This window comes from Schistocerca nitens, chromosome 11 (assembly GCF_023898315.1).
Source record: "Schistocerca nitens isolate TAMUIC-IGC-003100 chromosome 11, iqSchNite1.1, whole genome shotgun sequence".
Classification (NCBI taxonomy): Eukaryota; Metazoa; Arthropoda; class Insecta; order Orthoptera; family Acrididae; genus Schistocerca; species Schistocerca nitens.
This window is the reverse complement of record NC_064624.1, coordinates 88,964,712-88,978,783: the sequence shown is the minus strand read 5'-3', so window position 1 is coordinate 88,978,783 and position 14,072 is coordinate 88,964,712. Positions and strand designations below refer to the sequence as shown.

The following is a 14,072-nucleotide window of genomic DNA, read 5'->3' as shown; positions in this document are numbered from 1 at the left end:
CTCTTGGTCTCCCTCTACAATTCTTACACTCCATGCTGCCCTCCAATACTAAACTGATGATCCCTTGATGATTCAGAATATGCCCCACCAACTGATCCCTTCTCCTAGTCAAGTTGTGCCACAAATTTCTCTTCTCTCCAATTCTATTTGATACCTCCTCATTAGTTATGTGATCTACCCACCTAATCTTCAGCATTCTTCTGTAGCACCACATTTTGAAAGCTTCTATCTCTTCTTGTCCAAACTATTTACTGTTCACATTTCACTTCCATACATGGCTACACTCCATACAAATACTTTCAGAAACGACTTCCTGACATTTAAATCTATACTGGATGTTAAAAAATTTCTCTTCTTCAGAAACGCTTTCCTTGCCATTGCCAGTCTACATCTTATATCTTCTTTTTAGTCTTAGAAAATCTGATCTCACAAAAAATCAGTTTTCACTCTTAAGAATGATGAGTGGCACACACAGATCTGTGTGCACTGATATGTAACACAGGGTACCCTCGACTTTGTACTTTGCTGCCTTCGTTTGTTGATTTTTTTTTTTTATGTAAATGACAAAATACTGCTCCCCAAATTCAAAACTACTTCTGTATACTGATGCTACATCCATTGTGTGCAGGCATAAAGATCACTATGAAACTGTATTACAAATTATATAGTTCAGTATTTAAATGAAAGTACTTTCATTGTCAACACAAGATAACAGCAGTAATGGATTTTAATCCCACAAGACATATTTTGAAATTCAGCTGTGCTGTGGAACTGATATTGCCATCAAAGCAATATATATCAAAATCATGGGAGTAACAACACTGGGATACATATGTCCACTCACTGGGAAGTAAACTGGCTTAAAATGTATTTGCGATAAATATGTAGAGCAAATACCGAAGCAATACCCACGTATTGTTTGCTTATCATATGTCAATGTACTCTAGTATAAAGTATGGATTAGAAGTATGGGATGCCAAACGCGAGCAAATCTTCATAAGCTTTTAAAGTTGGGGTAGAAGGCTGTAAGAATAATTTGTGGTGCAGAACTAAGAGACTCGTGCTGTGTTCAATTCCCTAAAGTTGGGATATTAACTGTTATAAATTTGTTCACTGATCAGCCAGAAAGTTATAGCCACCTACCCAATACCCTGTACGATCAGCTCGGGCACGGATAACAGCAGTGACGCATCACGGCACGGAAGCAGTGCGGCATTGGTAGGTCTGTGAAGGGAGCTGACAACCCATATGGACACACAGGTCACCTAATACCTGTAAATTCTGGGGAGAAGTGCAATGAGCTCTGATGCCACTTCCAATCACTTCCCAGATGTGTTCAATCGAGTTCAGGTTTGGCTATTTAGGGAGCCAGCATACCAATTGGAACTCACCACTGTGTTCCCTGAACCACGCCATCTCACTCCTGGTGTTGTAACATGGCACATTATCTTGTTGAAATATGGCTCTTCTAACAACCCTACCACAACAAAGGTCAAAATTTGATAATGATTGTGGTGTTGCTCACGCTGCTAAATACTGCATTTTCGGGCAACAACAAAGTTATTATGTGGCAGGTGTCATTGGAGCACAGTTAATAAAGTCATTTCATGTAATAATGAATAAACTAGGCACTTATCTTTTCGTATTTCCCACGCTGGTCTCATTGTAAAATCGTGGCTCAATTGTCGAAAATCTAGGTGGTGGTGATTCCAAGCTCGGATGCAAAGAGGCCTAGGTTTTATTCTGTTATATTGAAAAAGTTTTATAGATGTGTTTCACAAACCATTCTTGAAGATTAAACCTTTGAAAGTTAGCACAATGCTGATGTAAAAAATAATCAGCACTCTGAATTTAAGTTACACTTCCTTTTTATTGCTTTTGTTGCAATATCTCTAACACACAAAACATCACTTTGCAATACAAAACATACTTGAAAACATGTTCCTCACTGTTCACATTTTATAAGCTGACTACAATATACGTCTTTTCAACATGACATCCAAGATTTGACTTTCTCAAGGTCCGACTCTCTAACTAACTGATAATCGCTTACGCGCCCAAAAATCAAGAGTTACAAGTACGTCAAAGATCATAGTGACAAAAGAAAGAATACACATAAGAATAATATCGTTGCAACATAAACATATCAATGTATCAAAGTACCTCTACATTACTGAAATCGAATCTGAATGTTGTCTCAGAAATATGTTAACTACTTTACAGAAACACAGTAGAATATTGCTGGTATCGAGAGGTTCAGGTGAGCTGCCGTAATGGTTACGTAACTCAAGTACCATTACACTCTGCACGATTGTCCTGAAGGAGTGTACATGTGCAACCAGTGTACGACACTCCTCGGCCATCGTGGTGCCTCGCACGAGCTCCACTGGACCTGTGGATGCCCATAGCATCATGGAGGTGCAGCCAACTTGTTGGATCCTGCAGTACAGGTATCGAGGAGCTGTTGCCCTGGAGGACAACAGATTCGCGCCCATTGCAGTCACACTTGCCAATGCCGTGATGTCAAGATTGGCATATGCCCGGATTGTCAGCTGCCGCATCCCATCATTAGAAGTGTTTTGTGCACTGTGTGTTCACACACACACACACACAGCCCAGCATTAAATTCCGATGTTCATTCCGCCACAGTCTGCCCAGCCTACACTGTCCGACATCTCTACTGAGGGGTGGTCATCCAACCCCATGATGCCTGTAGTTAGTTTCACCACCTGTTGAAGACACTCACCACAGCACTGCTTAAGCACCCAACTAGTGGTGCCGTTTCTGAAATGCTTATGTTGAGCCTGCAGGCCATCACAATCTGCCCTTGGTGAAATTCAGAAAGGTCATGGGTCTTCCCCATTCTATACACGGACAGCATATTCACTGATACTACAGTCCACCATGTGTGTGTCTCACCAACAGTCATTCCTCACCAGGTGACGCTGCTATTGCCTGGATGGGTTTATATTGATAGTAGGTTCATGATCATAATATTCTTGCTGGTCAGTATGTACTTTTAAACCAATTATGTTGCCCCAAGCTCTTAGTCTAAATGTAAACACTGACCTGAACAAGCATAATACCAGAAACATACATCAGTTTCATCTTATAAGCCACCAAACTGCACTTTATCAGAGAAACCTACTAGATGCAGGATTGATGCTTGTCAGTTCAGTCAGATCACTCTCCACTGCAAAATTTAAAGCCAAACTACAAAGAATATTTATTGCCAACCCACATTAGCCACTGGATGAGTATCTCGGTTTCACACTGAATAAAGGCATTTTCGTATAGGCCTCATTATGTACTTTTAGCATCATTTAATAGAAACGCTTTATTATCCAGTATTAGTTTTAAGTTATTTCTTAAATAACTAATGTAATAAATTAGATCTCAGTTGAAATCAAACAGTGGAAACTTCAGGCTGGAGTAACAACAATATGAGGAAAAGATAGATCGCTGCTCACCATAAAGAAGACATGTTGAGTTGTCAACAGTCACAACAAAAGGACGTGAAGCATTACCTTTCTGCCAAAGCCTTATTCAGAAAATTAAACACACATATACACAGTCATTTATTCACTGTGTGTGTGTGCGGGGGGTTTGTCTTCCTTTTTAAAAACAAAGAAGGCTTTGGTTTAAAGTGTCTTTTTATTAAGTCTGTCCTGTCTGTAACTCAATGTGTTGTATTTTTAGTGACTAGTAATCTGTATTTTCCTTATATTGTTGTTACACATCTTAGCTGTTAAGGTGAAAGGCTCTCTTCCTTCAAATGAAGGCTCACCTACAAGTAAATTACTTTTAGACCTGTGCCTTATTGTATCAAAGTTTGTTGTAAAAAGTGTCCATATGTGTAGCCTGTAACAAATAAAAAATATAAAATAAAATATAATAATAATTGTAATAATAATAATTGTTTGTTTGGATAAGTAATTGAGGATTAAAATTTTACGCCGTGAATTTATCGAGCTTCGCACGTCCGAAGATGTACGGAACGTAGCCAGGGCTCATTATGTATTTTTTTTTTGTAGACAGAGTCTGATATCTGACCACAGCATCAATCATGAAAATGGAATGACTAAAACAAAGAAAAGCATACGATTAAATAAACATATATTCATTTCAACACATACATTACGATATAAATTACACTTACGTAAAATTGTAGATAAATAATGGCAGATCATTCACAAATGAGAGCGACTTATTAATGCTGCGCCTCTTTTCTGCTAATAAATATCAATATGGCTAACTGTGGAGCCGCACAAAATATTAAGTCCTTCTAGGACAACGAATGACATGAGTGTTGATGCCTACAGGCTGTGACAAGAGAGCGGTGTTAATTGCTTTATTTTGCATTCTCTTGTCTTAAAAAATCGATACATATAATCTAAGTTAACTAAATTAAATATTGTCTGTGCTCGAGTGCAAATGGTTCCTTAAACTGCCCCCCCAAATTGCGAGAGCAAAGGTGTACCACATGCAGCTGAGCAATTTGTTGACGTATTTTCTTTATTTGTCATGTCATGAATCATAAGTTATTACGTATCTTGTTTCACAGATTCAACATACTTAAAATATGATAAAATGTCATACATCCACAAAAATACATAAATAATATTTACATACAAGATCAATGCAAGTGAAAAGAAAAAATAAAAATATTAGGTTCCCAGCGGTATTGAACCCGAGATCTCAGGTATCACAGTTCACTATACTGGCTCAGTGCTATCACTGCTAATCCGAAACTAGCTGTCGATGTTATATAACACCTGTAGAGAGACTGTAACAAATTTCACAGTTCGTATTCACTTGTACTGTTACTTTGTCAAAAATTGTAGGGCATATACTCCATTGTTCTCTTTCACTTCAAAATGTTATTACACATGTTCATTCAATAAATAAAATCAATTAATGGTTTTGTGCATATTCAGAGATATGTGAACACATTCTCTTTAGAATGTCACTTGTCGCTAAAGGTTTATACTGTGCTAAAGTCTTTGCACTTTACAATAAATGTCACACGTTTTGTTTACGTTGAGACGAAAGTTCTTGAAGAAATAAGCTGGAGATCTAGAATCTCGCAATGAAGCGTGCTTTGGAAGACGTAGTTAAAATGTGGTTTCGTCTTGGTAGGAATACATGGTGTCAGTGGTTCCGTACTGACCAGTCCATGTTACATCTACACAATAACCTCCAATTTCGTCTTCCAAAAGGTGTATGTCGTCTCCTGGATATTGTGTCGTCGTTTCGTCGAAAAGTGTACCGTGGTTTTGCAACTCACGTCACCTATAGTGTCCCATCATGAGTGCAGTGAACCGTTTTATTTTTTTTAAATTTGCATACAACTTTTTCATACATTGTTCGTTGGAAAACAAAATGTTCGTTCACAACAGAGAGCACAAAACATAACAAATATCACTTCACTTTGAGTACAGTTTTCTGTTACATATTTACATAGATATAAAAATTTTCTGTGAAACATGTACTTATACATTTACATTACATTGTTTGGTAATACATATACATATTTTACATTTTTCAATTGCATTAAACTAGATATTTACAAATACATATGGGTCAGACATAAAAATTATCTTATAGGTTCAGTGTATTGTGATACATTCAGAAAATCCATTTTCTTTTATAGGTCTCTTCCCCTTTTTAATAAAGTTTTCCTTTTAAGTATATTTTCCTTTACATCAGTACTACACAATAAGTGCTCTTCCTCATTAAATGTTTCCTGCAACATAAACTTTCATAATAGGTTAGAAAACATCCTTGAGATGATCTGTCCTGAAAAGTCATGATTACAATAAGACACGACACGTCACATCCACAATCAATTCCAAATTAGCACATGCACAAAGTATCATTTACAAATAAAATGAAGTATATAGCCTTGCTCAATTAATCTCATTTGTCATTTCCTGTAGAATGTTTTTGTGCATGTTGTGTTCATGTGGATTGTGGTGTGAGTGTGAATAGCAGATAAAGTGTCTATCATGCCAATTAATATATCAGGTTCAGGGCAGCAATTAATTGTCTCCGGTTATTTAGTCTGTCAGCTTGTCTGCAGGGTATTAATAAATATAATGAGTAGCTGTGCTTTGCATGAAAATTGTTAGTTCTTCCTGTGTCTTATCTTCTTGCTGCTGCTGCTGCTGCTGCTGGTGCTGTAAAATGTAAATACTTAAGATTATAGCTTATATTTTCTTCTTCTTCCAGCTTGAAGTACCAGATGTGACTTACCTTGTTTTTGTATCAGCATACTCTGCTAAGGGCTAAAAGTTTTCAAATCTTTGTGAGGGTACAAACCTAAAATTCTCTTATTCTTGGGGTTTTGTAGAAGATATGCTCCAGGGTGTGGTATATCAATGATTGTGTAAGGACCTTCATATAATGGACGCCACTTAACATTACGTTTTAGAGGTAATGACGATTTGTAGTGGGTCTTAAGTAAAACTTGCATGCCTATTGTAAAGTTTTGCCTTCTTTTCAGATTAGCACCATAGTTCTTATTTCTAATGTCAGCTTGTTCAGTAATTGCAATGAGTACTTACCTTACCTTTTCCTCGTGTGAAGGTTTGGTGTCAGAAAATTTTGGTAGTGGGTTGCTCCATTCATTAGTTTCCTTTGTGTCAAACATGATTTCTCTGGGAGTATAGGGTGTGTTGTATATATTTAAATTGTTGTGTATTTCCTCAAAAAGTGCTAGGTAATGTATCCAGTTTGTGTGCTGTGTTGAGGTATAAGTTCTCATGAATCTATTTAATTCTCTAAAAATTCTCTCACAAGGGTTGGCTGATGCATGAAACTTTGAAATAAAGATGCTCTTAATGTTATTGTCCCTTAGAAATTTTCTCCAGGTGAATCCTGCATAATACTTGGCGTTATCTGATAGAATGGCTTTAGGTTTTCCACAGTATGGCATGTAATCATTTGTGAATCTTCTCAAACCGCAGGTCGCAGAGCTAGAGGTACATTGTATGACTTGTGGTAATAGATTTGGTGAGGCTTGACTTCAATCGTATACATATATGTGTTGATCCTACCTGGCTTACTAGTGAAAACATCCTTATTCTTAAGTAAAATATGTTTAAGCTGGGATCTCTCCTCTTCATTAATAGCATCACATTCTGATAACTTAGAATTAATTTGTGTAAGTACATCATTCACTACCTCACTGTGTGATACAGGTTGTTGTGTGGAATCTACGTCAGTCTCACGTATAATCTGTCTTGTAGCCAGAACAGTGCTTGTTATGGTCTACTAGTAGAGTGTCCAAGTTCAAAACTATGTCTCTGCCTTCATACTTAAAATAACAAATGCCTTTGGAGAAGTCTATAGTACAGTCCTTCTCGCAAAGAAAATCAATACCCAATATACAATTGGCAGCAAGGTTTTGGACAACTAGGAAAGGCCATTGTACGATTCCATTTCCCATACTAACAGTCACAAATACCTGCTTATTAACTCTACTTGACTTATTACCTAATGCAGTTAATATTAAACAGTTTTGAACTGGGAACTCTGGTATCTTAGAAGTTTTCTTAATCATAGTATAAAAATTGTGAGAAATCACACTGACAGCAGCTCCTGTATCAATAATTATGTTAGTAGGTATACCTCCTACAATGCCTGAGGTGGAAGACAGTACAAATCTTTTCTTTACATTGTGACATTGTGTGTTGTCATTTATCAGATCATCAGATAAGTTTCCACTTTCATTATATCTTAAGAATAGTGTAGGCAACTCTCGTTGTGTAAATGTTAATTTTTCTTGTTTCACAGTTTCACTAGCAAGTGTGTATTCAAACATAGTTCCTAAATTGAAGTTGCCCCCCAAATGTTCCTCAGTCACGACCTGGGGCTCAGTAATGACTGGTTCTAGTTTACCTGGTTTGTCTGGTCATTGGCAAGTGTAGTTGTAGTTTCATTAGCTACCTCAATAATATTTACATTAGGATATTGTCTTTGCCAATCGCCTGTCTGTTTTCGGTTGGCTGAAGTCACTTGTTGGTTTGTGTTACTTGTTTGCGCAAAATTCCCTTGTGGCATCTGAATATGATTTTGTGGTGGCGGTTGCTGTGTTTGCCACTGTCTCACATAATACTGGTTGTTGTTCCGATTAAAGTGTGGTGTAGGTGTTCCATTTCTTGTGTAATCTGTGTTGTTTCTTTGCCAGTATTTCTGTTTGGCTGTGTGTCCGTTGTTGTTTCCGTTATTCCTTCTTGAATTAAAATTGTCGTTTCTTCGTTTTTTGTACGGGTTATCTCCCTGTATATAGTTACAGTTGTTGTTTGTATGCAGCTGTGAGTTTTGGTGATTGTTTTGCATGTTTACTGTGTGTTGTGAATTTTGCTGCGTGTTTGGTAATGTAGCAATATAGACATGTTGATTCCTACTGCGTGAGTTGTGTGTTGGTTCTTGTTCTTCATACAGTAAATCAACAGCATCTAACTTTTCCAAAAAATATTCAGGATCCTCGTCCGGTAAGTACAGTAATTTCTCTTTAATATTAAAAGGAAGTCTTGCTTTCAGTGATCGGATCACATCTTTTGGTTTCACTGGTTCATTAAGGAAGTGTGTCATGTTTAGGTACTTCTCGAAATATCTGCGCAGGTTGCCGTTTTTAGGATTGAAGTATTCGGGTTCAGTGACTTGTTTTCGGATACGTTCCTGCACAGTGGGTGACCAAAACTTATTCAAGAAGGCGCGTTCAAACTGCTCGTATGTTACACATCTGTCGCTTTCATGGTAAGCCCAGACAGCAGCGTTCCCTTGAATGTAATCCACAACGTACGCAATGCGTTTGTGGTCGCTCCACGAACGTGGGAATGCGTTCCTAAAAGCTTTTAAGAAGATGACAGGGTGTACAGTGTTTTTGCCTGGTATAAAAGGTTGGAATTTACGGTGCTTGAATAGACTTTCTTCTTCTTTGTTACGTGTTCGTCTGTTTCTTTCCGTGTAATCATTGAATTCTTCCCTGTGTGTACATGGTTCTTCATCAGAATAATTATATTGTATTTCAGGTGATGGGTATCTGTTGCTATGCGTGTCAGTGTATTGTGTATTTGAGTGTTGAAATTCGTGTGTGTACATGTGTTCATTTCCGAATCGAGATTTTCTTGTGTGTGTGTAAAAATGTGTAGTGGGCGTACTATTCTGTTGTGCTTGGCATTGAGTTGTCTTTGTTTGCATATCGTCAACGATTACTTGTCTATTGTTGTTCATGTATTCCACTACAGAATCGTGCACAATATGTGGCAATTTGTTTTGTATACATTCTTCAAAAATTTCGTCTTTGTGTGCCGTCCATTCTTTAAATTGTGAATTAATGCGAGACAAATGGGGTTCAGCTTCTATCTGTATTGTTGTGTGAATCTGTTTGTGAAAGTCAGCTACGTTTGTTTCTATTGTATTCACCTTTAAATGCGTGCGTGTTTGATTCTAATTTGCAATTCATAGTTTCACAGGTTTTTGTCAAGTCATGGATGTGATTGGCATTGTCGTAACTCTAAATTTTCGAATTTTTGCGTAAGATCGTCGACCTGTTTGGAAAGACGTGTATTAATTTCATCTACCTTTTGAGTCAGTGTGGCGAAGTCTGATTTTATCTCATTTCTGAAGGCTGCATTGTCTGTCATTAATTGTGAGAATTTTTCGTCATTGTCTTGCTTAATATTGGATATGCCTTCCAAAATTGAATTCAGTATAGCGGCAAAATTTTTATTGCAAAATGAGCTTGCCCCCGCCGCGTCATTAGACGTGACGTGGTCTCTCAGGTTTGGTTCTGAATTCCTCCTCTCGGCGTTTATGTGTGTCTGTAGCGGATTATTTTGATGCGTTTGCGTGTCTGCATTAATTTCTGTGTCTGAATGTGTATGTGTATCCATGTTTGCATTACTTGATTGTTGTTCCATTGTGTACTGGTGTCGAGTTTTTACCATATCGTGAATAAATTGTGTGCAAGAAAAAAAAATTGTTTAAGCGCGTAGTGTGAAAATGTACTGCCTATGTGTGTGTTTAAATGACTGAGAATGATTGAGAGATGACTTTAAAGATTGAAAGTAGCATACGTGTTAATGGTGACTAGCCATGTTGCTTGAATCTTGTACAATGTCGGCCATATTGTGCAATGTAACTTGCGTATTGTTGGATCGGACTGTTAATCGTCTGAATAATGAGATTTCGCGGAATTTGGAAAAAATTACTGAATGAAAACTGAATATTGAATTTAATGCTGAGAAAAATAATTTTGAATGAAAAATGTGCTTGGAATCAATTGTGGATGCGCGAGTGCTGCGTCTTACCGTACATGTCGTCTTGATGCGAAGATTGCATTTCCAGTCCAAATTGGTCTCCAGATTTTATTCGTTTTCTTCAATATTCTCATCACATAGGTTGTTGCCGGTCAGGATGTACATGAAAAAGAACAATTAGTTGTAGTACAGATACAATAATGAGTCCTGGCACATAGTCGCCAGTGTAACAAATAAAAAATATATAATAAAATAATAATAATATATAATAATAATAATAATAATTTGTTAGGTGGTTTTGGATAAGTAATTGAGGATTAAAATTTTACGCCGTGAATTTATCGAGCTTCGCACGTCCGAAGATGTACGGAACGTAGCCAGGGCTCATTATGTATTTTTTTTTTGTAGACAGAGTCTGATATCTGACCACAGCATCAATCATGAAAATGGAGTGACTAAAACAACTAAAACAAAGAAAAGCATACGATTAAATAAACATATATTCATTTCAACACATACATTACGATATAAATTACACCTACGTAAAATTGTAGATAAATAATGGCAGATCATTCACAAATGAGAGCGACTTATTAATGCTGCGCCTCTTTTCTGCTAATAAATATCAATATGGCTAACTGTGGAGCCGCACAAAATATTAAGTCCTTCTAGGACAACGAATGACATGAGAGTGTTGATGCCTACAGGCTGTGACAAGAGAGCGGTGTTAATTGCTTTATTTTGCATACTCTTGTCTTAAAAAATCGATACATATAATCTAAGTTAACTAAATTAAATATTGTCTGTGCTCGAGTGCAAATGGTTCCTTAAAAGCCCTTTGTTACGAACTCATGAATTAAGCAAAATTATCCTTGTATCATAAGATGATGAATAAAGTTCTTGTCATTATAATTACTATTATTATTATTGTTATTATTATTATTTCTTTTCTTTCTCAGACATGTCTAGTTAAAAATGGAAAGTGACACGGATCTTGATCAGGCGTGACTTCCTTTTAACTGTACGGTATATGTTACATTGCATTTAGGAACTTCCGGGTAATTGAACAGGTATCAATAATTACAGATTTCTGTAGTTGTATATATAAGTTTGGATGTAGCTGTATTGCGTTGATGTACTGGTGGATATTGTGTGGTATGACTCCTGTAGTTGATAGTATAATTGGTATAATGTCAACTTTGTCCTGATTCCACATGTCCTTGACTTCCCCAGCCAGTTGGATGTATTTTTCAATTTTTTCTCCTGTTTTCTTCTGTATATTTGTTGTATTGGGTATGGATATTTCGATTAGTTGTGTTAATTTCTTCTTTTTGTTTGTGAGTATGAAGTGAGGTTTGTTATGTGGTGTTGTTTTATCTGTTATAATGGTTCTCTTCCAGTATAATTTGTATTCATCATTCTCCAGTACATTTTGTGGTGCATACTTGTATGTGGGAACGTGTTGTTTTATTAGTTTATGTTGTATGGCAAGTTGTTGATGTATTATTTTTGCTACATTGTCATGTCTTCTGGGGTATTCTGTATTTACTAGTATTGTACATCCGCTTGTGATGTGACCTACTGTTTCTATTTGTTGTTTGCAAAGACTGCATTTATCTGTTGTGGTATTGGGATCTTTAATAATATGCTTGCTGTAATATCTGGTGTTTATTGTTTGATCCTGTATTGCAATCATGAATCCTTCTGTCTCACTGTATATATTGCCTTTTCTTAGCCATGTGCTGGATGTGTCTTGATCTATGTGTGGCTGTGTTAGATGATACGGGGTGCTTGCCATGTAGTGTTTTCTTTTTCCAATTTACTTTCTTCGTATCTATTGATGTTATGTGATCTAAAGGGTTGTAGAGGTGGTTATAAAATTGTAGTGGTGTAGCCGATGTATTTATATGAGTGATTGCTTTGTGTATTTTGCTAGTTTCTGCTCGTTGTATAAAGAATTTTCTTAAATTGTCTACCTGTCCATAATGTAGGTTTTTTATGTCAATAAATCCCCTTCCTCCTTCCTTTCTGCTTAATGTGAATCTTTCTGTTGCTGAATGTATGTGATGTATTCTATATTTGTGGCATTGTGATCGTGTAAGTGTATTGAGTGCTTCTAGGTCTGTGTTACTCCATTTCACTACTCCAAATGAGTAGGTCAATATTGGTATGGCATAGGTATTTATAGCTTTTGTCTTGTTTCTTGCTGTCAATTCTGTTTTCAGTATTTTTGTTAGTCTTTGTCTATATTTTTCTTTTAGTTCTTCTTTAATATTTGTATTATCTATTCCTATTTTTTGTCTGTATCCTAGATATTTATAGGCATCTGTTTTTTCCATCGCTTCTATGCAGTCGCTGTGGTTATCCAATATGTGATCTTCTTGTTTAGTATGTTTTCCCTTGACTATGCTATTTTTCTTACATTTGTCTGTTCCAAAGGCTATATTTATATCATTGCTGAATACTTCTGTTATCTTTAGTAATTGGTTGAGTTGTTGATTGGTGCTGCCAGTAGTTTTAGATCATCCATGTATAGCAAATGTGTGATTTTGTGTTGGTATGTTCCAGAAATATTGTATCCATAATTTGTATTATTTAGCATGTTGGATAGTGGGTTCAGAGCAAGGCAGAACCAGAAAGGACTTAATGAGTCTCCTTGGTAAATTCCATGCTTAATCTGTATTGGATGTGATGTGATATTATTTGAATATAAATAAATAACTGTGCAGTGGTGAGTTACCAGCTGGCTTGTTATGAGAATGATAAGCCTTGCCTTAGATATGCCAGTGCCTTTATCAGAGCAACTAAAATATTCCGTCCTGTAAGTTCAGGTTTTTTAGTGTAAAATGAGATGGAAGAAACCTATGCAATATAAGGAGAATATTTCAACAACTAAATGCTGCCAATCGACTACTGGGTGTCGTACTTGTCATCGACATCTACATCAACATCTACACTCCGCATACCACTGTGAGGTGCATGACAGAGGGCATGTCCCATTGTATCAGTTATTAGGGTTTCTTCCTGTTCCATTCACATAAGTAGCATGGGAAGAATGGCTGTTTGAATGCCTCTGTGCATGCAGTAATTATTCTAATCTTATCCTCACGATCCCTGTGTGAGCAATACATAGCGGGTTGTAGTATATTCCTAGAGTTATCATTTATAGCTGGTTCTTGAAGCATTCTTAATAGATTTTCTTGGGATAGTTTATGTATATCCTCAAGAGTCTGCGATTTCAGCTCCTTGTTTATCTCTGTGACACACTCCCGTGGATTAAACAAATCTGTGACCATTTGTGCTGCCCTTCTCTGTACACATTCATTATCCCTCGTTAGTCCTTTCTGGTACGGACCCCACACACTTGATCAATATTCTAGAACCAGTTGCACGAGTGATTTGCAAGCAATCTCCTTTGTAGACTGATTAACTTCCCCAGGATCCTGCCATCTGCTTTACCCGTGACTGAACCTTTGTGATTATTCCATTTCATATCCGTACAAAGTGTTGCACCCAGGTATTTGTATGAGCTGGCTGATTCCCAACAGTAACTCACTGATGTTATAGTCGTAGGATTCTACATTTTTTTCATTTTGTGAAGTGCAGAATTTTACACTTCTGAACCTTTAAAGCAAGTTTCCAATCTTTGCACCTCTTTGCAATCTCGTCAAGATCTCACTGAATATTTATGTAGCTTCTTTCAGACAGTACTCCAACATAGGTAACTGCAGCATCTGCAAAAAGTCTGATGTTACTATTAATATTGCCTACTCACCAAATGGCGGCAGGGGAACACACACACAA

At 36.8% G+C, this 14,072-nt stretch overlaps 1 protein-coding gene across 3 annotated transcripts in view; it reads left to right on the top strand.

Moving 5' to 3' along the window:
- LOC126212896 (uncharacterized) overlaps positions 1–14,072 on the top strand; it is a 93,815-nt gene that overhangs the window by 71,652 nt on the left and 8,091 nt on the right. The gene's annotated exons all lie outside the window — the stretch shown is intronic.